The 15,160-nt window shown below is 37.5% G+C and overlaps 1 pseudogene; it reads right to left on the bottom strand.

Moving 5' to 3' along the window:
• Positions 1–13,608: 13,608 nt before the first annotated feature.
• On the bottom strand, positions 13,609–14,711 carry LOC119517334 (annotated as a pseudogene).
• Positions 14,712–15,160: the final 449 nt, after the last annotated feature.

The raw sequence follows: 15,160 nt of genomic DNA, 5'->3' as shown, positions 1-15,160 counted from the left end.
TTCAGTGGCATTAATTACATTCAATGCTGTGCAACCGTCACCACTATCTATTTCCAAAACTTTTTCATCACTCCAAAGAGAAATCCTGTACACATTAAGCGATAACACCCTCATTTCCCCATCCCCTAGCTATTTGTAGCCTCTAGTCTATTTTCTTTCTCTGGATTTGCCTTTTCTAGTTATTTTATATAAGTGAAATAATACAATGTCCTTTTAAGTGTAGTTTATTTCACTTGGCATAATGTTTTCAAGTTTAATCCATATAGTAGCATTTATCACAGTTTTATTCCATTTTATAGCTGTTTTAGTTTCCTGGTTGCTAAAGAAACTACCATGCAATGGGTTGGCCTCAACAATGGGAATTTATTGGCTCATGGTTTAAGGGTAGAAGTCCAAAATTGAAGCAATGCTTTCTTCCTGAAGACTAGCATTCTGGGGCTTACTGCTGGTGATCCTTGGTCCTTGGCATTTCTCTCCAATGGCAATGCATGTGGTGTCCCCCCCTGCCCTCTCCCTGCTCTTCCAGTTTCCGTTGACTTTTGACTTCTGGCTGCTCCATCTGTGGCTTTCTCTCTTATCTGTCTGAATTTCAATCTGCTTATAAAGGACTCCAGTAATAGGATTAAGACCCATCCTTATTGAGTTGGGCCACACCTTAACTGAAGTAACCTCATCAGAAGGTCCTACTTACAGTGGGTTCACACCCGTAGGAATGGATTAAGTTTAAGAACATATTTTTTCATAGCTCCAAACCACCACAATGGCTAAATAATATTCCTTTGTATGTTTTCACCTTTTGGCTATTGTGAATAATGCTGTTATAAACATTGGTGTACAAATATCAGTTTAACTCCCTGTTTTCAATTCTTGATAATACTCATCTTAGAGTGAAGAAGTGGTATCTCATTGTGGTTTTGATTTGTATTTCCCCAGCAACTAAAGATGTTGAACATCTTTTCATATGCTTTTTGGTCATTTGTATATCTTCTTTGGAAAAATATCTATTCAAGTCCTTCCCCGTTTTTTATTTAGGTTGTTTGTCATTTTGTTGTTGAGTTGTAAAAGTTCTTTATATATTTTGGATACTAGACCCTTATCAGACATGATTTACATATTTTCTCCCATTCTGTACATTGTCTTTTCACTTTCTTGATAGTGTCCCTTGATACACAGAAGTTTTAAATTTTGATGAAGTCCAATTTATTTTTTCTTTTGTGCTTTTGGTGTCCTTTCTAAGAATCTATTGCCAAATCCAAGGTCATGAAAATTTATCCCTATGTTTTCTTCTAAGAGTTTTAGTTCTTACATTTAGGTCTTTGATCCACTTTGAGTTAATTTTTGTATATGGTGTGAGGTGGGGGTCTACCTTCATTCTTTTGCATGTGGACACCCTGTTGTCCCAGCACCATTTGTTGAAGAGAATGGTCTGAGTAACCTTGTCAAAAATCATTTGCAGCACTGAATTACATATTTGAATGTGGTTAAATGGGGAAATTTTATGTTGTATCTAGGGTACTAGAATAAAATTATTTAAAAATCCCATAGAACTGCACAACACATACAGTGAACCCCAAGTTAAACCACAGACAGTAGTTAATAGTACAGTTATAAAAATTGTGCTTTCATCAATTGTAACAAATGTTCTACACCTATGCAAGGTGTTAATAATAAGGTGGTATATGTGAATACTGTATTTTATACATTTATGATTGTTTTATAACCCATAACTTCACTAATTTAAAAAACCATTTGACCATAGATGTATGGGTTTATTTCTGGACTCTCAATTCTATTCCATTGATCTCTATGTTTACCCACATTGTTTTGATTACTGTAATTTTATAGTAAGTTTTGAAATCAGGAGGTATGAGTCATCTGATTTTGTTTTTCTTCTCAAGGTGTTTTGACTATTCAGGGTCTCTTGCAATTCCATATGAGTTTTAGGATCAGCTTTTCCATTTCTGCAAAAAAGATTGTTAGGATTTTGATAGGGATTGCATTGCACCTGTAGATCGCTTTGGGGAGTATTGCCATTTTAACAATATGAAATCTTCCAATACATGAACATGGAATGCTTTTCCATTTATTTAGGTCTTATTTATATTTTTTCAGCAATTTTTGTAGTTCTCGGTGTACAAGTCTTGAGCCTCTTTTGTTAAATTTATTCCTAAATATCTTATTATTTTTTATGCTATTGTACATGGAATTATTTCCTTAATTTCATTTTTGGCTTGTTCATTGCTAGTGTATGGAAATACAACTGATTTTTGTGTGTTGGTCATCCATCCTGAATTTGCCTATTTAAGATATTTCACGTAAGTGGAATCATACAATATTTGCCCTTTTGAGTATGGCTTATTTCACTTCACAAAATGTTTTCAAGGTTCATCTTTTTCAGCAAACTGAATCCAGTAGCATATTAGAAAGATTATATATGCATCATGACCAAGTGAGATTTACCCCAGGAATGTAAGGGTGGTTCAACCCATGAAAATCAATGAAGTACACCAAATTAGTAGGAAAAAAAGGGAGGGGGGGAACCCTACATGATCTTTTCAATTATAACAGAAAAAAAAAATTCAACACCTTTTCATTATAGAAAACACTCAAGAAACTAGAAATAGAAGGGAACTTCCTCAACATGATAAAGGGCATTTAGGTAAAACCAACAACAAACATCATATTCAATGGTGAAGGAATGAAAACTTTCCCCCTAAGGTGTGGAACAAGACAAGGATGCCCACTTTCACCACTGCTATTCAATATTGTACTAGAAGTTCTAGCCAATGCATTGGGCAAACAAAACAAAACAAACAAAAAACAAAACATGATCTTATATACAGAAGACATGATCTATTTGCAGAAAACATGATCTTGTATACAGAAACCCCAAAGCAATATCCACTTTTGCCACTGCTATTCAACATTGTACTGGAAGTCCTAGCACAAGCTGTTAGCCAAGAAAAAGAAATGAAAGGCATCCAGATTGGAAAGGAATGAGTCAAATTATCTTTATTCACAGGTGTCATGATCTTATACATACAATGTCCTAAAAAATCCACACACAAAAATTTAGAGCTAATAAATGAATTCTTCAAAGTTGTGGGACAGATGATTAAGCCAAATATATATATATATATATGACTAAAGTAAGGACCAAAAAGATATTCTTTCCCTAGGATTTTCAGAACCAGAGATCTGTGGTTGTGCTTTTGGTATCATATCTAAGAATCCATTATGAAATCCCAAGGTCATTCATGAAGATTTTCCCCTATGTTGTCTTCTAAAGGTCTTATAATTTTAGCTCTTCCATTTAGGTCACTGATCCATTTTGAGTTAATTTTTTGTATATACTGTGAGGTAGATTCAACTTTATTCTTTTGATGTGGCTATCCAATTTCCTAGCACCATTTGCTAAAGAGACTACTCTTTCCCATTGAATGGACTTGTCTTCTTTTGTTTTAAACAAACGTTTTTTGTATACCATTTTAATTCTTCTTTTGATTATACAACTATTTTTGAAGTATTTTCTTAGTGGTTGCTCTAGACACTACAATATACATCTTATCACAATATACATCAGGTTAATACTGACTTAATTCTGGTGAAATATAGAAATTTTCTTTCAGTATAACTCAATTTCCCCCTTTGTAATATACATATATTACAGCTATATATTTTATAAACCCAGTAATTCAGTAATATAATCATTGCTTCATACAATTATGTTTAAGGAAATTAAGAGAAGGAAAGAGAAAAGTGTATTTATACAGTATTTAAAATTTATGTACTTATTTGCTATCTCTGTCACTCTTCATATCTTCTTATGGATTTGAGTTATAGTTACCATGAAATTCAATGTCATTTTCTTTCAACTTGTAGGTATTTCTCTTTTATTACATCTTGAAAGGCTGGTCTGTGACCAATGAATTCTCTTACTTCTTCGTTATCTCAGAGTATCTTTATTTTACCTTTATTTTGGAAGAATAGTTTTGTTGGATATAGAATTCTTGACTGACAATTTTTTCTATTGGCAACTCGAATAGGTCATTTCTTCTGATGAATAGCCAAGTATTAATGTATTGTTGTTTCTTTGTATGAAATGAATTATTTTTATCTTGATGCTTTCTCTTTATTATTGGCTTTTTGAAGTTTGACTACAATGTATATTTATCCTACTTGGAGTTCACTAAGCTTCTTGGGTATGTAGATTAATGGTTTTCACCAAATTTGGGACATTTTCATCCATTATTTCTTAAAATCTTATTTCTATCCTTTTCTATCTCTCTTTCTGGAATGACTATTAGATTTATGTTGGTATTTTAATGTTACCTCACATGTATCTGAGACTTTGTTCATATTTATCATTTTTCTATTTTTCATATTGGGTTATTTCTACTATCTACCTTCAAGTTTACTGATTCTTTTTTCTTCCATCTCAAATTGTCTATTGAACTTCTGTAGTGAATTTCTCATTTTGATTATTTTACTTTTCAACTCTAGAAGTTCCATTTGGTTCTTTAATTCTTTAAACATAATTTCCTTAAATTATTTGAACATATTTATATTAGCTACCTTGAGGTCTTTGTCTGCTAAATCCGCTATCTGGGCCTACTCAGGTCATTTTTAAATTTTTGGTGAAAATTAGACAATTTATACAATACATTGTGGGGTCTTGGGATTATAATTTTCCCCCTGAGATTTGCTGTTGTTTGTTTATTTGTTTGTGTGGTAACTTGCCAGGATTTAAACTGTGGGATTTGTCTACCTGTCAGTTTTAGCTAATGATATCTCTTTTTTTTTAAATTGTGGAATATAACATATTTACATAGAAGTGATAACTTTCCAACTACAATTTAGCAAGGAGTTAGAAAATTTCAAAGAATGTTATGGGTTACAGTTCCAGTTTCAATTATTTCCTTACGGTGAAATATATATGCAAAAAGATGATAACTTTCAAATTACAATTTAACAAGTAGTTATAGAGCAAATTTCAAAGTATGTTATGGATTACAGTTTCAGTATTTCAGTTCTTTCCTTCTAGCTAATCTAATACCCTAACATCTAAGAAAAACAGAATTATAAAGAGATCTGGTATTCATAATGCTTTGTTAAATTCTATCTTGTCTGTTGTACCTCTTCCTCAAGTTTAATCACTTTCCCAATCTTCAAGAATGTCTAGGCAATGACCACGCTAACTTGTTCATGTTGAAAAAGGGTGTCAACATTATGGGAAAAGGGGATGCTACTGGGTTGATGTTCTTGAAGAAGCTGTTGCATCTGTGTTTTGGGACTTAACTAGCATAGGAGCTCTCTGGAGGATTTAGGTTTCTGAAGAATAAACTTAGTGAGTGAAACTTTTATAGAGTCTCATATAGCGACCCAGGCATTTTTTAGGGATTTCAGGACTAGTGTTGACTTGGGCTTATCATACTGTGGCTGCTTGTATAACTGAAGCTTGCATAGAAGTAACCTCCAGGGGAGCCTCTCGACTCTATTTGAAATCTCTTAGCCACTGAAATCTTATTTTGTGCCTTTCTTAAACACTTTTGGTCAAAAAGGCATTCTCAACCCCTCGATGCCAGGGTCAGGCTCATTTCTGGGATCCATGTTCCATATTGCCAGGGAGATTCACTCACCTGGGGGGTACTGTCCCATATTGGGGGGGGGGTGATTAATTTATATGCAGAGTTGGCCTTAGAGAAAGAAAGTCCACATTTGAGCAACAAAAGAGGTTCCCTGAAGGTGACTCCTAGGCATAATTACAGGTGGGCTTAGCTCCCCTTTAGAAACATAAGTTTCACAAGAGCAAACTTCAAGATCGAGGGCTTGACTTATAAAGTCCTAATTCCACAGAGCATATGTTCTGTCCATGATAATCAATCAATATCTTACATTATTATCACTTAGTTAAAAATCCTCATCACTCTCTATTTTAAACAATTCTCATGACCCAAAACACCCCATAGTCCTTTACAGCCCTTAATTATTTGTCCCTAGAATTTGTGTCAAATTAGTAAGGTTTTCCTATTAATTATAGTCCCTAGTATACAATAGGTAGAATTTCCCCATATGCCACTCTGTTGTCAACTCTCTGTAGTAGTGTCAAACCTTAGAATTATATTACGCAAGCACCTATCTATATTTGTAGTGCTGATCTGTGGGATACATGCCTTTAAACAACCCCTATCAATCCTGTTTACCTTCAGTGCAGCTCTGATACTTATAATCACATTAACAAACAATCATCACCCCTATCCATTCCCATACCTTTAAATTTGCCCTCATTAACATATCTGAATATATTAGGTTATCATTCCCTCCTTGGCTTCTATCCATCTCTAGATCCCCAATATTCTACATTATAAGACACTATTTTATATTGTTCAGGGAATTCATAATAGTGGTAACATACAATCTCTCCTATTGTGTCTGACTTATTTCACTCAGCATTATACCTTCAGGATTCATCCATGTTGCCATATGTTTCAGTACCTTGTTCCTTCTTACTGATGCATAGTATTCCATCGTATGTACATACCACATTTTGTTTATTGACTCAGCTGTTGAAGGACACTTGGATTGTTTCCATATCTTGGCAATTGTGAACAATGCTGCTATGAACATTGGTGTACAAATGTCTGTTTGTGTCACTGCTTTCACATCTTCTGGGTATATATCGAGAAGTGGAATTGCCAGATCGTAAATTTCTAAGAAACAGCCAAACTGTCTTCTGCATTGGCTGTACCATTATACAGTCCCACCAACAATGAATAAGAGTTCCAATTCCTCCACATCCTCTCTAGCATTTGTCATTTTCTGTTCGTTTAATGGCAGCCATTCTTATCGGTATGAGATGGTATCTCATTGTGGTTTTGATTTGCGTTTCCCTAATAGTTAGTGAATATGAACATTTTTTCATGTGTTTTTTAGCCATTTGTATTTCTTCTTTGGAAAAATGTCTTTTCATATCTTTTGCTTATTTTATAATTGGACATTTGTAATATTGATGTTGAGTTGTAGGATTTCTTTATATGTACAGGATATCAGTCTCTTATCAAATATATGGTTTCCAAATATTTTCTCCCATTGAGTAGGTTGCCTCTTCACCTCTTTGACAAAGGCTTTTGAGGCACAGAAGCCTTTGATTTTGAGGAGTTCCCATTTATCTATTTTTCCTTTTGTTGCTTGTGCTTTGGGTGTAAGGCCTAAGAAGCTACTCCTATTACTAGGTCTTGAAGATGTTTCCCTATATTATCTTCTAAGAGTTTTATTGTGCTGTCTCTTATATCATAGTCTTTGATCCACTTTGAGTTAATTTTTGTATTGGGTGTGAGGTAGGGGTCCTCTTTCATTCTTTTGGATATAGATATCCAGTTCTCCTAACCCCATTTGTTGAAGAGACTGTTCTGTTCTAGTTCAGTGGATTTGGAGACCTTATCAACAATCAGTTGACCATAGATTTGGGGGTCTATTTCTGAACTCTTAATTCGATTCTATTGAACAATATGTCTAACTTTGTGCCAATACCATGCTGGTTTTTTTTTTGAACTGACAGAACAGTTTTATTTTAATCATGTAACATTTGTGCAGTATTCAATCTTAAGAGACTTTGAAATGCTTTACACTAAAAACTGTTTTCCTTTCAACAGATTAGTAATTGAATCTGAGTTGGCAGAATTCTCAAATTACAGTTAATGAGAAGTAGAATCCTGAAATCCAGTTCCAAATTCCCCCTTGTACCTGATAACACAAGGAAAAGTGCTTATTCATTTTCATATTGCCCAAGTGTGGGAGCCATAATCTCAATTTATTAACTTTAGGTAGCAATATGATAGATAGAAAAGTCCCTTATTACAGAAATAAAAAGATTGACTAGACAATTTATATAATAAGTGTTGAAGAAAACTGACAACAGAACAGGCCAATGGTCAAACAGGCAACGTGATCAGTTGACAAATGCTGCCAAAAGGGTCAATGTATGTAAAGAGTCATTTTCCATGTAATGTCTTGGCTTTTTTGTTTGGAACATAAAGGCAGATTGACAACATAAGCCCTATTAATCAAATCTATTTAGTTTATACTTCCTTCTGAAATTAAAAATTTGAATGGAACATATATTAATAGCTCATGCAACACTAGTTTTATGTTGAAGTTTAAGAAATCAGGCTGGCATCAGATTTAGGTAAATGTTAGAAATGATATCACTGGGCACTGTCTAATCAATCAGTCATGACTATAAGACAATACTGGCTGATTATTTCCAAGTATGAACTATAGGTATAATCTAAAAGGCTACATGTACATAGTTTCTAATTAAAAAAAAAAAAAACTCAACTTTTAAGAGAACCAACTTCAGTTCTGGCATTACCACTGAAGAACAAGATCTTCTATGAGTCATTTCATACAAGGATGATTTGAAAAATCAATTTACAACATTATCTTAGATCCCATCTAAGACTCTTTGAGGATCATTTCATACCAACTAGAAGGCAGGGGAAATGCAATTTGAGAAATCAAATGTTATGGCCCCTGACACGTACTAAGACCAAGCTCACCAGCAGTCAGCCAAAGAAATGCCTCCACTTCTGATGACTTAAGTTAGTTTTTCCTGAAAGATGACCCCTTAAAAAACTAAAACCTTTTCTCTTATCCCAGGATACTCTACCCCAACATGTCCAGATATGCTACAGGAGAAAACATACAGCTTTTCTTCTACGTGGCATCGACTGGCTAATATCTAGGTCTGCATGGGACTGACTTTAAAATTGATATAAAAAGTTACTCCAACTCATGAAAGAAAATAAAGCTTAGAAATAACAAGTCTACACAGGTTTCAACTTTAGTCGCCTAGTAAATTTTGAATCAGCTCCAATTAAGTGGTAGAACGAATACTTTGTATTTGGTATAGAAATGAACAAAGTTAAGCTTTATTAGGCTTGTAGCTTGACAGTACAGTGTTTATTTGCATGTAAAGTGCCAGTTGTATATACAAACTAGTAAGTAAACTTTATCTGCTCTGAAGCAGTGAGGATGACATCTTCCAACTGTCTTGTGATAGTAACTGAAGGTTCAAGCCCGCTGGATCCAACTAGCTTGAGGGACCCCCTCTCAAAAGCTAAGGCTGCTGCAGTTACAGCTCTTGCGAAGTCATCTACAGCCAACCTGCTTGCAAAAACCAAACATGGACAAGATCTTTCAAAAATACCCTACCAGAGAACCTAAGATGGCGACTAGGTGAAACAGGGCAAAAAAACACCTCCGTGAAAAATACTAGATAAAAACCGGAAAGTGACCCAGAACACCGCTTCCAGCATAGCACAAGCCAGACAAGGTCTGCTAAATCCACGGGGAACATGCATTTGGTGAAACCAGGAGTCTACATTCTGAAACAAGTGAGTAGGCTGGCTGAAAGTCTGGTGGCTGTGCTGCGGTGTGGGGTAATGGTGGGCTGGCGTTTGGAGACGGACTAATTCTTTAAAAAAAAAAAAAAGCCCGGGAGCGACTGCAGATACGAGGGGAAGAGCCACGCATTGAAGCACGGTGGGAGTGGGCTGGGCTAATGCCTTGGTGTCTGGCGTGGAGGATACCCCTTCCCACACCCACTGCTGATTGTCTCAAGATCAGGGGAGCAGAGAGGAGCCAAAAGGAGAAAAAAACCGCATTCCTTGCAGCCATACCCCCAGCAGGCAAGGGATGCTCCTGCCCGGGCGAGACCCACAGCCCAGAACCGCGCCAAGAAACCCAGTGCGACAGGGAGTCTTTCCCGCAGTGCTGCACACATGCCACAATATCGGCCATGGACAGTGGCCTTTAGTGCACCCACAGCTGATTGTCCCGGAGCTGGGAGAGCAAAGCTGTGCGTAAAAGGGGAAGTTAACCCGTCCCATTGAGCCATCTTTGAAGTGGGCTGGGGACGTCCCTGCATGGCGCGGCGTCCCAGGGCTTCCCTGGAGGCCAGTGTGCACTTGTGACGTGGCACAGCCCTTCCTCAGCAGAGGTCCTGGAAGAGCACAGCTGGGAAGGGGGACCCGCTCGGAAACCCCAGGGACCCTATGTGAATACCAAGGACTTGTGGGTCAGGGCAGAGACAATCTGTGGAAAGACTGAAATGAAGGCTTAGGCTCCTACAACAGCCTTAAATCTCCGGGGACACCTGGGAGGTTTGATTATTAAAGCTGCTCTTTCTCCCTAACCACCCAGCCACACGCCCCACATTCAGGGCGGACAGCACCATCAACACACTCAAACTTGGTGCACCAATTGGACCCCACAAGAATCAGACCCCCATACACCAAAAAGACAAAGTTGGGGAGAACTGACTTGGGGGGAATAGGTTACTCACGGATGCCATCTGCTGGTTAGTTAGAGAAAGTATATGCCACCAACCTGCAGTTCTGATAAATTAGGGATCAAGTAAAGCAAATGCCAAGAGGCCAAAAACAACAGAAAATCTTAAAGCATATGACAAAACCAGACAATATGGAGAACCCAAACCCAAATACCCAAATCAAAAGATCAGAAGACACACAGTACTTGGCACAATTAATCAAAGAACTACAGACAGGCAACAAAAGCATGGCACAAGATATAAAGGACATGAAGAAGAGCATGGCACAGGATATAAACAACATAGAGAAGACCCTAGAAGAGCATAAAGAAGATATTGCAAGAGTAAATAAAAAAATAGAAGATCTTATGGAAATTAAAGAAACTGTAGGCCAAATTAAAAAGATTCTGGATACTCATAATACAAGATTAGAAGAAGTCGAACAACAACTCAGCCTCCTTGAGGACCACAGAACAGAAAATGAAAGAACAAAAGAAAGAATGGGGAAAAAAATTGAAAAAATCGAAATGGATCTCAGGGATACGATAGATAAAATAAAATGTCCAAATTTAAGACTCATTGGTGCCCCAGAAGGGGAAGAGAAGGGTAAAGGTCTAGAAACAGTATTCAAAGAAATTGTTGGGGAAAACTTCCCAAACCTTCTACACAATATAAATACACAAAGCATAAATGCCTAGCGAACTCCAAATAGAATAAATCCAAATAAACCCACTCCAAGACATATTCTGATCAGACTGTCAAATACTGAAGAAAAGGAGCAAGTTCTGAAAGCAGCAAGAGAAAAGCAATTCACCACATACGAAGGAAACAACATAAGACGAAGACTAAGTAGTGACTGCTCAGCGGCCACCACGGAGGCGAGAAGGCAGTGGCATGACATGTATAAAATTCTGAGAGAGAAAAATTTCCAACCAAGAATACTTTATCAGCAAAACTCTCCTTCAGATTTGAGGGAGAGCTTAAATTTTTCACAAACAAATGCTGAGAGATTTTGCTAATAAAAGACCTGCCCTACTTCAGATACTAAAGGGAGCCCTACTGACAGAGAAACAAAGAAAGGGTAGAGAGATATAGAGAATTTTAACAGACATATATAGAACATTACATCCCAAGTCACTGGGACACACATTCTTCTCTAGTGATCACGGATCTTTCTCCAGAATGGACCATATTCTGGGGCATAAAAACAAGCCTCAATAAATTAAAAAAAAAAAAAGTGTTTGTTCAAAGCACATTCTCTGACCACAATGGAATACAAATAGAAGTTAATAACCATCAGAGACTTGGAGAAATCACAAACACCTGGAGGGTAAAAATGAAGGGAAGATGAAAACATTCCTGGATAATCAAAAGCTGAGGGACTTCACCACCAGTAGATCAGTCTTATAAGAAAAGCTAAAGGGAGTTGAGCAGGCTGAAAGGAAGGGACACTAAACAATTGACTGAAACTACATGAAGAAATAAAGATTATCAGTAAAGATCACATGGTAAATATAAATACCAATACTACTGTATTTTTGATTTGTAACTCCACTATTTACTTCCTACAGGATCTAAAATACATAAACTGTAATGATTAATCAGTGGTTTTGGACTCAATGTAAAATATGTAATTTTTGACAAGGACTACATAAAGGTGGAGGAATGAGGGAGTAAAGGAACATAGTTTATGTGTCATATTGAAGTTAAGTTGGTATCTGTGCCAGTTTGAATGTATTGTGTCCCCCAAACGCCATTATCTTCGATGTAGTCTTGTGGGGCAGACAAGTTTTGGTGCCGATTAGATTTGCTTGGAATGTACCCCACCCAGCTGTGGGTGATGACTCTGATGAGATATTCCCATGGAGGCATGGCCCCACCCATTCAGGGTGGGCCTTGATCAGTGGAGCCATATAAATGAGCTGACTCAAAGAGAAGGAACTCAGTGCAGCTGTGAGTGACGTTTTGAAGAGGAGCAAGCTTGCTAGAGAGGAACGTCCTGGGAGAAAGCCATTTTGAAACCAGAACTTTGGAGCAGATGCCAGCCACATGCCTTCCCAGCTAACAGAAGTTTTCTGGATGCCATTAGCCATCCTCCAGTGAAGGTACCCGATTACTGATGTGTTGTTACCTTGGACACTTTATGGCCTTAAGACTGTAACTGTGTAGCCAAATAAACCCCCTTTTTATAAAAGCCAATCCATCTCTGGTGTTTTGCATTCCGCAGCATTAGCAAACTAGAACAGTATCAAAGGAAAACAAGATTGTTACATATTTAAGATGTTAAATTTAAGCCCCACAGTAAACACAAAGAAAGTATCAGAGAATATGACCATAGAGATGGAAAGTAGAGTAGGGGTTCCAAGAAGTGGGGGAAGGGACAATGGGGAGTTAAGAAATGAGTGTTCTGTTTGGGGTGAAGGGAAACTTCTAGAAATGGATGGTGGGACCGTGATAGCACTGCAACATTCTAAATGTGATTAATCCCACTAATGGAATGCAAGCGAGGGGATGGAATGGGAAGATTTAGGCTGTGTATATATTTCCACAATTGAAAAAAAAAAAAAGACAGTCTAAATAGATGACAATTAAATGCCAAGGATGATCCTGGATGGGATCTGAGGATGGAGGAAAGGAGGCTGAAAGGGACACAGATGGGACATAAGGGGGAAAAAAAAGGAAATATAGAATGTAAGCTTTGTATCGATGTTGAATTTCTTGAACTTCTTAGCTGCGCTTAATGGGGTTGCATAAAAGAATGTTCTTGTCCATGGGAAAGGTATATGTGAATTATAGTGTTTGTTCAAAGATGTGTGCAGCTTGCTTTCATATGTTAAGAGGACAGAGCAATAGATGATGGGTGATAGATAGGGAGGGAGGGAGGGAGGGAAAGAAAGAAATGGTGGTGTGACAGGATGTTAAAGGTGGTGGATTGGGGTATCAGGGGAGTGGGGTCAGGGTATGCTGGGGTTCTATGTATGGGGTTTGAACTGTTTTTGCAACTGTTGCTGTAAGTTTGAATTTATTTCAAAATAAAATTTCTTAAAAAAAAAAATACCCTACCAGCCTTTGTCTTAGATATCCTCTTTCTAGGCAACTCCACTAGTATTGTTAACAGGACTAGATTTGAGGTAGCTACACAGTTTCAAAGATGCCATCATATATTCCTATTAGGGTCAATTCATGGTGTAGCTGGTTGATAACGTTTCAAGTAGATTTTTTTTTTTTTCTGAGAAGGGAAAAAAATCAGCAAAATAAAGACCACATCTCCAGTTCATTTAGAAGTCAGCATCCAAGGTAAAGGAGTTTTCTGTTGAACTTGACCTCACTCCCATCCTCTGATACTCGCCTACTCTCTTCTCAAAGAAATTGGTCTTCCCTTCCAGTGAAATTTTCTCCATAAAGTCAAAGGGATTCTCCACTCTGAAAACCTTGCTGAAACCCAGTTCCAGCATAAGTCTGTCTGCCATGAGTTCAATGTACTGCTTCATTAAAGTGCAATTCATTCCAATCAGCTTGACAGGCAAGGCCTCTGTAAGGAACTCCTGTTCTATCCTAACAGATTTGATAATTATTTCTTTTACTCTCTCTTCCAAAGGTTTGTGAAGCAGGTGTTTGAATATGAGGCAGGCAAAGTCGCAGTGTAAACCCTCATCTCTGCTAATAAGTTCATTGGCAAATGTGAGGCCAGGTATCAGTCCTTGTTTCTTGAGCCAGAAGATGGATCCAAAAGAGCCAGAAAAGAAGATTCCTTCTACTGCTGCAAAGGCTACTACACATTCTCCATAGGTAGCTTCTTTGTTCCCAATCCAATGCAAGGCCCAATCTGCCTTCTTCTTTACACAGGGTATCGTTTCAATTGCATTGAAGAGAAATTCCCTTTCTTTGGAATCTTTAATGTAAGTGTCGATAAGTAGACTATACATTTCCGAATGTATGTTTTCCATGGGAATTTGGAAGCCATTGAAGCAGCAGGCTTCCGTAATCTGAACTTTTTGGCTAAATCACTGCACCAGGTTTTCATTTACTTTGCCATCACTTGCTGCACAGAAAGCTAGAACATGTGGTATAAAATATCTCTCCTCACGCTTCAGGGCTTCCCAGTGCTGAATGTCCTTGGAAAGATCCACCTCCTCAGCTGTCCAAAAGGAAGCTTCAGCTTTCTTATGCATCTTCCAAGTATCGTGGTATTTGATAGGAAAGATGACAAAGCAGCAGGGATTTTCTCTCAGGAGTGCCTCATCCTCCACGCTGGGAGCAGGAGCCTTAGTTTTCTCTGGCTCGGTGGGCTCCTGAGGAAGATTTTCTGGGTGGTCTTGCTGGCCAGGACGCAGGTACTGCTGAGGGCCAAGGGCATGTTCTCCTTGTCCGCCAGGGTGAGCCCCTGCCAGGCAGAGGCAGCAGCAACTGGGAAGTGGGCGACACTGGCCACCATGCTGTTTTGATCACTGTAGCTTTATAGTAAGTTTCAAAGTCTGGAAGTGTAAGTCCTCCCACTTCGTTCTTTTTTGGCAATTTGAGGCCCCTTTCCCTTCCAAATAAATTTGATAACTAGCTTTTCCAAGTCTGCAAAGTAAGTTGTTGGAATTTTGATTGGAATTGTGTTGAATCTGTATATCAGTTTGGGTAGAATTGACATCTTAATGATGTTTAGCCTTTTTATCCATGAACATGGAATTTGATTTCTTTTAGTAACAATTTGTAATTTTCTGTGTAGAGGTCTTTTAAATCTTTGGTTAAATTTATTCCTATGTACTTGATTTTTTTAGTTGCTATTGTAAATGGAATTTTTTTATTGCCTTTTCAGTTAGGTTATTACTAGTTGTTCCA

This window comes from Choloepus didactylus, chromosome 2, assembly GCF_015220235.1.
Source record: "Choloepus didactylus isolate mChoDid1 chromosome 2, mChoDid1.pri, whole genome shotgun sequence".
Taxonomy (NCBI): domain Eukaryota; kingdom Metazoa; phylum Chordata; class Mammalia; order Pilosa; family Megalonychidae; genus Choloepus; species Choloepus didactylus.
Note: the sequence above shows the minus strand (reverse complement) of the source record. Positions and strands in the feature narration are given on the sequence as shown.